At 40.8% G+C, this 12,861-nt stretch overlaps 1 protein-coding gene and 1 long non-coding RNA gene across 5 annotated transcripts in view; one reads left to right on the top strand and one right to left on the bottom strand.

The window, feature by feature from the left end:
• The first annotated feature begins 4,502 nt into the window (after window positions 1-4,502).
• Window positions 4,503-12,861, top strand: part of LOC138042516 (uncharacterized) — a 41,111-nt gene continuing 32,752 nt past the window's right edge. The window contains exon 1 of the transcript XR_011131020.1: window positions 4,503-4,835. The gene's annotated coding sequence lies outside the window, so the exon portion shown is untranslated. The remainder of the gene's footprint in view (window positions 4,836-12,861) is intronic.
• LOC138042564 (uncharacterized) overlaps window positions 7,205-12,861 on the bottom strand; it is an 18,468-nt gene continuing 12,811 nt past the window's right edge. For 3 of the 4 annotated variants that reach the window (XR_011131026.1, XR_011131024.1, XR_011131027.1), the window contains 2 exons: window positions 12,259-12,400; window positions 7,205-8,231 (listed from right to left, as the gene is read on the bottom strand). This is a non-coding gene — a long non-coding RNA (uncharacterized lncRNA). Of the gene's footprint in view, window positions 8,232-12,258; window positions 12,401-12,757; window positions 12,839-12,861 lie in introns of all 4 variants that reach the window. The other variant, XR_011131025.1, reaches the window with a different exon arrangement.

Raw genomic sequence — 12,861 nt, 5'->3', positions numbered from 1 at the left:
AGACTTAGCCACTAAATCCCAAACTCCCCCTAGGAAGGAGTCTGAGACTTAGCCACTAAATCCCAAACTCCCCCTAGGAAGGAGTCTGAGACTTAGCCACTAAATCCCAAACTCCCCCTAGGAAGGAGTCTGAGACTTAGCCACTAAATCCCAAACTCCCCCTAGGAAGGAGTCTGAGACTTAGCCACTAAATCCCAAACTCCCCCTAGGAAGGAGTCTGAGACTTAGCCACTAAATCCCAAACTCCCCCTAGGAAGGAGTCTGAGACTTAGCCACTAAATCCCAAACTCCCCCTAGGAAGGAGTCTGAGACTTAGCCACTAAATCCCAAACTCCCCCTAGGAAGGAGTCTGAGACTTAGCCACTAAATCCCAAACTCCCCCTAGGAAGGAGTCTGAGACTTAGCCACTAAATCCCAAACTCCCCCTAGGAAGGAGTCTGAGACTTAGCCACTAAATCCCAAACTCCCCCTAGGAAGGAGTCTGAGACTTAGCCACTAAATCCCAAACTCCCCCTAGGAAGGAGTCTGAGACTTAGCCACTAAATCCCAAACTCCCCCTAGGAAGGAGTCTGAGACTTAGCCACTAAATCCCAAACTCCCCCTAGGAAGGAGTCTGAGACTTAGCCACTAAATCCCAAACTCCCCCTAGGAAGGAGTCTGAGACTTAGCCACTAAATCCCAAACTCCCCCTAGGAAGGAGTCTGAGACTTAGCCACTAAATCCCAAACTCCCCCTAGGAAGGAGTCTGAGACTTAGCCACTAAATCCCAAACTCCCCCTAGGAAGGAGTCTGAGACTTAGCCACTAAATCCCAAACTCCCCCTAGGAAGGAGTCTGAGACTTAGCCACTAAATCCCAAACTCCCCCTAGGAAGGAGTCTGAGACTTAGCCACTAAATCCCAAACTCCCCCTAGGAAGGAGTCTGAGACTTAGCCACTAAATCCCAAACTCCCCCTAGGAAGGAGTCTGAGACTTAGCCACTAAATCCCAAACTCCCCCTAGGAAGGAGTCTGAGACTTAGCCACTAAATCCCAAACTCCCCCTAGGAAGGAGTCTGAGACTTAGCCACTAAATCCCAAACTCCCCCTAGGAAGGAGTCTGAGACTTAGCCACTAAATCCCAAACTCCCCCTAGGAAGGAGTCTGAGACTTAGCCACTAAATCCCAAACTCCCCCTAGGAAGGAGTCTGAGACTTAGCCACTAAATCCCAAACTCCCCCTAGGAAGGAGTCTGAGACTTAGCCACTAAATCCCAAACTCCCCCTAGGAAGGAGTCTGAGACTTAGCCACTAAATCCCAAACTCCCCCTAGGAAGGAGTCTGAGACTTAGCCACTAAATCCCAAACTCCCCCTAGGAAGGAGTCTGAGACTTAGCCACTAAATCCCAAACTCCCCCTAGGAAGGAGTCTGAGACTTAGCCACTAAATCCCAAACTCCCCCTAGGAAGGAGTCTGAGACTTAGCCACTAAATCCCAAACTCCCCCTAGGAAGGAGTCTGAGACTTAGCCACTAAATCCCAAACTCCCCCTAGGAAGGAGTCTGAGACTTAGCCACTAAATCCCAAACTCCCCCTAGGAAGGAGTCTGAGACTTAGCCACTAAATCCCAAACTCCCCCTAGGAAGGAGTCTGAGACTTAGCCACTAAATCCCAAACTCCCCCTAGGAAGGAGTCTGAGACTTAGCCACTAAATCCCAAACTCCCCCTAGGAAGGAGTCTGAGACTTAGCCACTAAATCCCAAACTCCCCCTAGGAAGGAGTCTGAGACTTAGCCACTAAATCCCAAACTCCCCCTAGGAAGGAGTCTGAGACTTAGCCACTAAATCCCAAACTCCCCCTAGGAAGGAGTCTGAGACTTAGCCACTAAATCCCAAACTCCCCCTAGGAAGGAGTCTGAGACTTAGCCACTAAATCCCAAACTCCCCCTAGGAAGGAGTCTGAGACTTAGCCACTAAATCCCAAACTCCCCCTAGGAAGGAGTCTGAGACTTAGCCACTAAATCCCAAACTCCCCCTAGGAAGGAGTCTGAGACTTAGCCACTAAATCCCAAACTCCCCCTAGGAAGGAGTCTGAGACTTAGCCACTAAATCCCAAACTCCCCCTAGGAAGGAGTCTGAGACTTAGCCACTAAATCCCAAACTCCCCCTAGGAAGGAGTCTGAGACTTAGCCACTAAATCCCAAACTCCCCCTAGGAAGGAGTCTGAGACTTAGCCACTAAATCCCAAACTCCCCCTAGGAAGGAGTCTGAGACTTAGCCACTAAATCCCAAACTCCCCCTAGGAAGGAGTCTGAGACTTAGCCACTAAATCCCAAACTCCCCCTAGGAAGGAGTCTGAGACTTAGCCACTAAATCCCAAACTCCCCCTAGGAAGGAGTCTGAGACTTAGCCACTAAATCCCAAACTCCCCCTAGGAAGGAGTCTGAGACTTAGCCACTAAATCCCAAACTCCCCCTAGGAAGGAGTCTGAGACTTAGCCACTAAATCCCAAACTCCCCCTAGGAAGGAGTCTGAGACTTAGCCACTAAATCCCAAACTCCCCCTAGGAAGGAGTCTGAGACTTAGCCACTAAATCCCAAACTCCCCCTAGGAAGGAGTCTGAGACTTAGCCACTAAATCCCAAACTCCCCCTAGGAAGGAGTCTGAGACTTAGCCACTAAATCCCAAACTCCCCCTAGGAAGGAGTCTGAGACTTAGCCACTAAATCCCAAACTCCCCCTAGGAAGGAGTCTGAGACTTAGCCACTAAATCCCAAACTCCCCCTAGGAAGGAGTCTGAGACTTAGCCACTAAATCCCAAACTCCCCCTAGGAAGGAGTCTGAGACTTAGCCACTAAATCCCAAACTCCCCCTAGGAAGGAGTCTGAGACTTAGCCACTAAATCCCAAACTCCCCCTAGGAAGGAGTCTGAGACTTAGCCACTAAATCCCAAACTCCCCCTAGGAAGGAGTCTGAGACTTAGCCACTAAATCCCAAACTCCCCCTAGGAAGGAGTCTGAGACTTAGCCACTAAATCCCAAACTCCCCCTAGGAAGGAGTCTGAGACTTAGCCACTAAATCCCAAACTCCCCCTAGGAAGGAGTCTGAGACTTAGCCACTAAATCCCAAACTCCCCCTAGGAAGGAGTCTGAGACTTAGCCACTAAATCCCAAACTCCCCCTAGGAAGGAGTCTGAGACTTAGCCACTAAATCCCAAACTCCCCCTAGGAAGGAGTCTGAGACTTAGCCACTAAATCCCAAACTCCCCCTAGGAAGGAGTCTGAGACTTAGCCACTAAATCCCAAACTCCCCCTAGGAAGGAGTCTGAGACTTAGCCACTAAATCCCAAACTCCCCCTAGGAAGGAGTCTGAGACTTAGCCACTAAATCCCAAACTCCCCCTAGGAAGGAGTCTGAGACTTAGCCACTAAATCCCAAACTCCCCCTAGGAAGGAGTCTGAGACTTAGCCACTAAATCCCAAACTCCCCCTAGGAAGGAGTCTGAGACTTAGCCACTAAATCCCAAACTCCCCCTAGGAAGGAGTCTGAGACTTAGCCACTAAATCCCAAACTCCCCCTAGGAAGGAGTCTGACCATTGGGGGGGTTAGGGCTTACTGACTAAGTCTTAAACCTACCATGGGGGGAGGGGGGGGTTTGGGTTGTTGCTTGATGTTGACTTACCTTGTCTTCAGCATTATCATCCGATTTGCACAAACCATTGTGTTGCAGTATGAAGGGTATGAAATGAGAAAATAGGATTAACCTCAGGTGATGAAATGGTTCACATCATTCACCTTACATAAGTAAATATACAATTTTGCTGTCAGTACTAAATGATTTAAAATGTTTATTTTTAAGGGTGGAAATCACTGTTACATTCAGGAACCCAAGAGCAGAATGCTTTCCAAAACATCTGTGTGATGTCACAGGTAACCCAGGCTTACACTGTGTTGCACATGTAAAAATAGAGAACATATGAGGCGAGGTTAAGGTGTGATAGTTTGCTAGAAAATGGAAATAAATCGATAGAACTTATCAAGTGAGCTGTTGTTGTCTTTAATACGTACAGGAAGTTTGGGGAAAAATGGTCCCTGTTCACCTTCCTTCATAGTATAGTGACAAGGTAGGAGACGGAAGCCAGCTTGGGGACTGCGATCAACCCGAAACAAGCACGATTTTTTTCCGAAGTCGAATCCAGTCGCTAAATAAACACGCCAGGCTCGTGGAACACGAATTTCTTTAAACCATTAATCCACTGAAGCATCTCCAGGTAGCAACGCAAAGCCACCAGACTCCGTCGTAGAACTTGGTAAGTTAACCAACTAAAATGGCGGCCACAAACCGTTCTGCTCGCAAAGTGTCCAATTCAAAATGGCACTCAACTCGGGACGCCGGGTGACGAGTATAATAAGTTCTGGGGGAAGGGGAGTCCCAAATTGCTCAAAACAAAACTCACTGAGCAATCTTGGACTCCCTTCCCTCCAGGGGGACTTATTATACTCGTCACCAGGCGTCCCGAGTTGAGTGTCATTTTGGACACTTTGCGCGAGGACAACGGTTTCTGGCCGCCATTTTAGCAGGTTAACTTACCAAGTTCTACGGAGTCTGGTGGCTTCGTATTGTTACCTGGAGATGCTTCAGTGGATTCATGGTTTAGAGAAATTCATGTTCCACGAGCCTGGCGTGTTTATTTAGCGACTGGATTCGATTTTCGCGAAAAAAAACGTGGTTGTTTTGAGTCGATTGGAGTCCCGACGCTGGCTTCCGTCTCCTACCTTGTCACTATACTATGAAGGAAGGTGAACGGGGACCATTTTCCCCGAAACTTCGTGTACGTATTAAAGACAACAGCTCACCACATGGTAAGTTTTATCGATTTTTATTTCCATTTTCTTGAAAATTTTCAGACCTAAACTTCACCTCATATGTTCTCTATATTTACCTATGTGGCACACACAGTGAGCTTGGGTTACCTGTGGTGACATCAGTGTTACAAGGTAAATGTTTAAGGAACTCGATTTGCTTTTTGAAAAAGGTGCACATGGGAGGCTCGATCATTTGATTGAAAAATCTTCTGCCTCGTAAATATTAGATTATTTAAAATAGTAAACTGAAATTATCTAATTTTAATTTCAATCTTAACTGAAAAAGGTAGAGAAAAGATTTCATCCAGTCCCCTGAAAAGGCGAGGAAATTTCCTACTTACTTCTTTTGGGCAGTTAGGGAGGTTTGTGGAGTAAACATGTCAGAGCTACCACAAAATTAGCTATCAATAAATGTATAATGTATATGTGTGTCATACACTTTGTTCAATAATCTATTTCCATTGTCAAGGTAATGCATCAACGATTCTCATTAATAGCCCTTATTCACGATAGCCGCCATGTTGGTTTTTAAATTGTCATACAAATTAACCATGTGTTATGCTGGGGGCAAACAATGGAATAAAGGCAAAAATATTTAACATTGCTAAAAGTACATTTTGGAATTTAGAATAACCTTTTTAATAATTTTCTGTCTTTTGATTGCCTCCGACATTTGACTGTCTCCTTCGTTATCTGCTCATTTTTCAGTATACAAACATCGAAGTAACTTGTGTATCATTCTATTTTACTACTTAGGTGATAAACATTTAATGAACGTGAAAAAAATCATACGTGTGGCTAAGATGTTCGTTATAACCTCTCGAACTTGTCTTGTTTGCCCCCTCAGAAATGTGTGGCTAATTTGCATGATAAAGGCAAATCCAACATGGCGGCTACCGTGAATAAGGTCTATTTGACGCGATCTAAAAATTGAGACAGGCTTTTATTTAACTTCTTAGGACATTTTATGAAAGTTCCAGTATTAAGATTGCGAACTGTAACAATTCCCTTGTCATACTTGCTCATCATCAAGCGAGACTTTCTGGAAATGCTATAATTATTCGAAATGACATGAACAATCTCCTTTAGAGGAAACTGAGAATTCAGGGTTAGGGTTAACATTTAACATGGAGTAGGCATCCAAAGTAGTACTTTAGAATAAGTACTCTGCCAATTTAAAGGAACAAGATTTCAGCCAATCGCCAAAATTGATAGAAATTTATTTGCATTTTTCTTTAATATGAGAGAGAATACCTGAGAGGTTGAATATCCAACATTTGTTCGCTGTTCTTGACATCTTTAATGAGAGCAGCACGCTTATCCTATCGTACCCTTTCCAAATTTAAAATGTTATTTCTTTGATGAGATCATCTGACTAATAATCTACGCTTTGCACAAGACTTTCGGTATTGTGAAGGATTTACTTTTTTTTTTTCTTCCTCACACAGCAAGTCCTCTCCATTTCCATATATTTTATGTACAGTTTAAGATGGAATCAGTTTGCTTTCATCCTTCATGAGTATTATAGTATAAACAAAACGAAGTTAGTCTTGTTTAAAGTGGTACTACGACTAAAAAAACAGTTCTTTTTTTAAAAGTCAAAAAGTTTTACAAACTCGGAGCTTAAAGTTAAAACTTATGAAATATTTCGTCCGTTTTTCAACCGGACTTCAGTCAATTATGTGAATGTTAAAAAGATGAATTTTAAAAAGGTTTTTAACGCCTCTTGGGGGTTAGAATTGTGTCATAGATGGCTGCTAATTCGTAACCATTGTCTCTGTTTAACGCCGGTTCCCTAACCTCAAAACGAGAAGAAAATCTATGCATCAACGCCATACATCAAAGGAATCTCGGAACGCCTGCAAAGAGCTTTCAAGTCACACGAGGTTACACTTATTCATAAACCCGTCAATTCTCTAAGATCACAATTGGTACGTGTCAAGGACACAACTGTCAATCTCAAGAAATGCGGTACTGTGTACCAGATCCATTGTGAGAAGTGTAACAAGGAGTACGTTGGCGAAACGGCCCGCTCTCTGGAAATCAGAGTAAAAGAAAACCAATCAAGAAGTTCATCAGCTATTCACAAGCATTGTCGCCTGGAGGGTCACTCGGTGGACCCAAATAAGACAAAAGTACTATCAACCGAAGTTAACACCTTCAAACGCAGGATAAAAGAAGCTATTCAAATTAAACTTACGAAACCGGCGTTAAACAGAGACAATGGTTACGAATTAGCAGCCATATATGACACAATTCTAACGCCCAAGAGGCGTTAAAAACCTTTTTAAAATTCATCTTTTTAACATTCACATCATTGACTGATGAAGTCCGGTTGAAAAACGGACGAAATATTTCATAAGTTTCAACTTTTAGCTCCGAGTTTGTAAAACGTTTTAACTTTTATTATGTTTCCGGAGCAGGAAACAAATGTTTTTGATTGTAGTTCTTTATTTGTTTGGATTTCAAAACTATGTTATCTAAACACTAACTTACCCAAGTTTTAAGTTCTGATTTTCAAGACACCTGTTTATTTTAACCGGAATTTTCTTATTTATTGGTCCACAATTAATACTTTTAAAATATTGAGAGAGCTGGGTCGAGGAAAAATGACGTCAAAGACTCGCTAGATTAAGAATGCAATGCGTGTGTACGCGGCTAAATTAATGTGCAGCACAGGAGTTCCGGGCTTTTAGACTTTTAAACCTGTGTTTTGCATATATAATAAATTTTAAGCTAGTGAGTAAATGACGGCATTTTCTCTAGATCCAACCCTCCTGAGGTCCAATCGATCAGTTTTGAACGTGAGTAATGACGGACCGTCAAATCCAAAACTTGCACTCAAAATAAACAGCTTTTTGATAAAACTCAAAGCTCAATTTTTCCAGTAAGGTGTTAAGCGAAGACGCTTTCAAAATTTGAAGAAAAAAGGAAATGATTTTGATTATAGTACCACTTTAAAGCAAATAAAACGTAGAAGTTATAATTTTCAAATTCGTATCAATGAACAACGAATTGAACAAGTCAACGGAACAGTTTTCTTGGGTGTAATATTTAATGAAAACCTTAATTAGAAGACTAATGTTGCATGTGGCCAACACCATTACCTCTCGAAATCAATTGGAATTATTTAAAATTGAGTTACCATTTATCGCCAAATTCCTTACGTTTATTGTACAATTCACTTGTTTATCCCTACCTCTTACTTGAACTGTTTGGTCCTCCACCTTACACTAGGTAGCCTTACATTACACTTTTCACAGCACAATCGAGAATTTTTCTGCCTGCTGCACTACTTCGCGCGGCATTAAGCTGGCCGCCTCGCAAGCCTCGCGTCTTTGCTCGGCTTTCTCGTTTGCAATAAACTCTTCCTCCCAAGTTTGCCAGCAAATTCTATAAACAGAAATTCACACTTATTCCACGAGAAACTCTGGTGCATTTCGTTTTCTCTATTGTTGGAGTTAGAAGCAATTTTCCGTTACAATTCTCTTAAAAATAAAATTCTACCTCTGCAACTTCATAAAAAAAAGCACTTAACGCATTCGTTTCCGACAATAATTGAGAATTTGACATTTTTTTCTTTCGGCATAAAATTCTTATTTATTATTTATGCTACTTTGTATTTCAATTCTTTAAATAAGTGTTTGTATTTTTTATGTAAAAGCTATGATTGTAATCTCCGTCCCCAAATTTTTGGTTCAACGAGCGCTAGATATTATATTTGGGGAGGCCTAATTTATATAAGCTTGGTAGTATCTTTTAGGCCTTCTCGCCACCAATGCAATCCTTATAATTGTCTTTCTTTTCCTCTCTTCTTTGTTTGTATCTATTTGTAAGTTTATTTTTTCTATGTGGAAAATAATTAGATTCTAGACTGGGCGCTTCACACTTTGTTGCACATTCTTTGAGTTTTTCCCTTCAATACTGTTAATGCCTGTGTCCTATTCCTAGCCTTCTGTTTACCGTGAAGAATGGTTCCATATAGGGTTTTGTACTTCAAGTCCCAGGACACTAGGAACTTGCAAATCTTTTCCGTCTTCCATCCAGTGACTATACACGTCCGTTATCAATTTTATGTATTTCTTATCCTCCAAAAGTCTGGGGTTAGATTTCCAAAAGGAGGGACTCAGTCCTGTTTCTTTGATTCCACTTACATGGAATGTAGTAGCACAGTGATCAGTTCTTATTGAGGGAATAAGTAGTACACATACTACAGTAAGCACCCACATAAGAACCAAAATTTTTCCTCGTGAGGCTAAACAGGTTCTTATAAGAATAGTATTTGCAGTAGTTTTGGGCTGTCTGGGTTCGTAATTTGGTTCTTATTTCCACAAAAGATCTCTACTCTATGTTACATATAGTATGACTGATTTCCTTTGATGAAGTTACTGATACCCTTATATTTCAATCATAACTATGAGAAAAAGTTTTAAACAAGATCTGTGCAGTTTAAAATTTCTTTCAGACGATTGTAATGTCAAGGTAATTTTCCAAAATAAGAGGCTATTTCAATTTTTTTCTCTAAACTGTTTCTTATGTAAGGAGGGTCTAGAATGAAATTTTTAGCACTCCAGGTTCTTAAATTCTAGGTTCTTATATGTGGGTGTTTACTGTTTCTCATTCTGAATATCACTTGTTATTGACTAAAAATCCAAGCAATCCACTATTACCGGGGTTTTTTACTCCTAGTGAAATCCTTAAACTTTCCTTTTCACTCGATACACCTTAGCCTCAGTCGAAATTTTTTTTAAAAGAATCATATAACCATCCTCCTGTGCTCTGCTCCATAACTGAAGAGAACACTGCCGTGTCACTGCGATTTCCACATGTTTTCGACTTCTGGGGTTCTATTGCCAGTTTTCATTGTCACACCATCATCAAAACCATTCAGCAAATAAAGTCTAGAGTCAGATTAAACAAGATGAATATTCCAACAGTCTCGCAAAGGTTCAGGTCTGTGTGATGTTTCGTGCGGGATCTATTCGAAGCAATAGTTTTCTCAAATTTATAAAGGCTTTGTATGGAGACGCCATGCTTCTGTCTTTCCGAGAGGAACAAATGTGGCGGCCGGAAGCTAAGACATATGTCATCGAGTTGTACTATAATAAGCCTGTAGTCGTCTTCTGAGGACTCATAAACATCTTTATGAGTACTTATTCTCGTACAAGGATTGTTGAGATTGCAAAATATCAGCGGATAAGTCACTTTTTAACCTACTTGACATCCTTCTCGGCCTCCGTTTTAATATTGTGTCACGCAAAAGCATAGAAATTAAACTTTGCTTTGTCACAAGACGAAAAACCCTATCAAGCTGAAATTTTGTGATAAGATAGTTATTAGAACAGCTGAAGACTAAACTAAAATCTCAAAAGGATTTATAATTCCTTATGTTTATTTTGATGACGTCACTTCAAAACCACGAATATGTTTCAGGCAGAAAAGTATTGTCACATTTCTCTTTTGATAACTAATTAATAAGCCTTTCTTTTTCTAAAGAACAAATAGCCCGAATATTTAAAGATAGCACTTTAAAGTTTAAATTTCGCGTCATGTAGGTTAAGTGAATATAGCCTGATTATTTTTGTAAGTGGGACAAGGTGTTTATGAAAAAATCGCCATGTGTATGAAACCCACGGCAAAAAGGTCCCGTATGTCCCCTACTGAGATATAATTGGTAATTAAATAATCACGTGGTTAAGAAAGTTGCCAGCTATTGCTGTTAGATGTAAAAATACAAGTGACTCAGGGTGTTGCATTCATCATACTACACTTACAATTATCGAATTAACTAAAAAACAGTCAGCAGATTACCCACACTGGTGGATAACCTGCACCTTCAAAACGAAATAAACACAGGCAAAAAGCTCTTGAAATCATTAATTTGGGGACACATTTTAGAGTTGTAACTGTTGTTGTGTGAGGTCATAACTGTATACCGGTAATGTTCATGTTAATTTTCAAGTTCAGTGTTCAAGAATACTTAAGGTTAGTAGTTGTTTGTTTCAAAAATTGTATATCCCATTTATGAACGTTTCATACTCGACAGGAAGAAAATTCGCGGGCCACAATTGGTGGTTTCGATCGATCGTTTAGGGCCACTTATTTGTTGAAAGAAAGCTGGGGTGAGTCTGAAAATTCTGGATTGCTGGGTGGAATTGAGCAGTTAATTACCGTTTTATGGCATGTTTAAGCAATAGGACGTTTTCCGTGTTTCCATAACTTCATCTAAACACTAGGGGGAATTGGGAGGATTCGAGACAGTTATGCAGGCCCTAGACCCAAACAAGTGAAGGAAAATGCTGGTTTTTTACTTCTAGATTGGAACAGATTTTCTTTATACACCCTCATATTTCCTACCAGCCAATCAAAACGCGCGTTTGACAACACAACCAATCAAAATTCGTGTGATGTCACTGCCATGTTTCCACAATCTCATTTAAACACAGCTATTGACCAATGAGAGTGCGCGTACTATCCTAATTATTTTATAAAGGAGCTTGGTGAACTATCCATTGTTTCCATGTTAATGGAATACTTTTTATTCAGCAATTCTCACACCTATTTTCAATTTCTATTGATGCTGGATACGTGCTTGAAAAATACCATTGGCTATTTCTCAACAAAATCGATCTTTCAGGTTGTACTGAGCCAAACGAGTCGCTTAAAACGGGAAGACTGGTGTTAACTGTAAATTTGTTCCGTGATTCGCTGGATATTTTTGGATTATTTTGTCACCATAAAAGTTGTTTACACAGGTGCTGACAATTCTTGGGCACTGGCAACTAATTATGCACGAAATCAAAGTCGTGTTGGCATCACGTTCTCGTGTCGCTTTGACGTAGTCTTCACACAAGGCAAAAACAATACAATTCCGGAAAGGAAGCATGTTTACAATTGACTGTGACATGTATACTGTAACGTTATTGTTCCAGTTAAACAAACGAGGCAAACTACCATTCCCGGTAGATTTAAAATTTGTCCCATAACCCGCACCGCAACAATTGTCCGCCGACGACGCATTATTCGCGGGTGAAAGACCGCGACTACGATAATGACTCGTACTATGAGCCTATTGTTTATATTTTAAATCCATTTCTAAATTGGATAGTTTTTTTTTTTGACTTTGTTACTAGCTCTAAAATTATGGAATTGATTTTACTTTCTTTCATCAAAATGAAAACCCATTTTCTGAAACGTTTTAAAGAATTGGAACCATTACAAACACATGGGAATTAACGTTCTAGTATATTTTAACGAAAAAATCTGAAACAAGCAGTAAAGGAGTAAACCGCTCTACAAACAACGATCAGCTGAATCGACTATTTTAAACTTATCTTAGGGAACATCAAACAGAAGAGATACAGTCTATGCAAAATGAAGTGTAAAAACCACCCGAGATTTATTCGCAGAAGTCTCTTACCTTGGCGGTGATGTACAGTACTTGACAAATGAGACGGGCTGGAGTATAATCGTCACCAACACGCATAGGGTAGGAAGATGGTGGCAAAAAGCGTGGTCTGGTAGTCAGCGCTGTCCATGACAGAACCAGGTGTCAATACATCCTATCGAGGAACAATAGCAAGTTTATAATGGCCACTCCTTAAAAGACAATTCAGTTGAGCTGGCAAAACTTAAATACATGACGGGTATAGCGCCGGTGAGAAGCCACACATGTGCTGATTCCATATTGCGACATGTTGTTTAAGATTCATAAGTTTGCCGACATTAGTTGATTTGATAAGAGATGAATAAATATCGAGTTACAAAACCTTTAACTTGGACTAATTCGTTAAACCAACTGCATTGGCTAACAAATAGCCAAAAAACAAACTACACGACGGGATAATAATAAGGGCTTAAGTTTAACTATTGATACATTAAAAGCCTTTGAAAGAGAATGCGTTCGAGAAGCTTGTTACCTCTTGGCGGGTTGAAAATAAGTCGCCTTTCCTCGCTGTTCCGGACATTGACAACAAACAGATGTTTTCGTTTGATTGCTCCTTATAAGCAAGTTGAGAACAAT

The sequence above is a fragment of the Montipora capricornis genome, chromosome 1 (assembly GCF_036669925.1).
Source record: "Montipora capricornis isolate CH-2021 chromosome 1, ASM3666992v2, whole genome shotgun sequence".
Lineage (NCBI taxonomy): Eukaryota > Metazoa > Cnidaria > Anthozoa > Scleractinia > Acroporidae > Montipora > Montipora capricornis.
The sequence above is the reverse complement of the archived record's forward strand: the minus strand, read 5'-3'. Positions and strand labels throughout refer to the sequence as shown.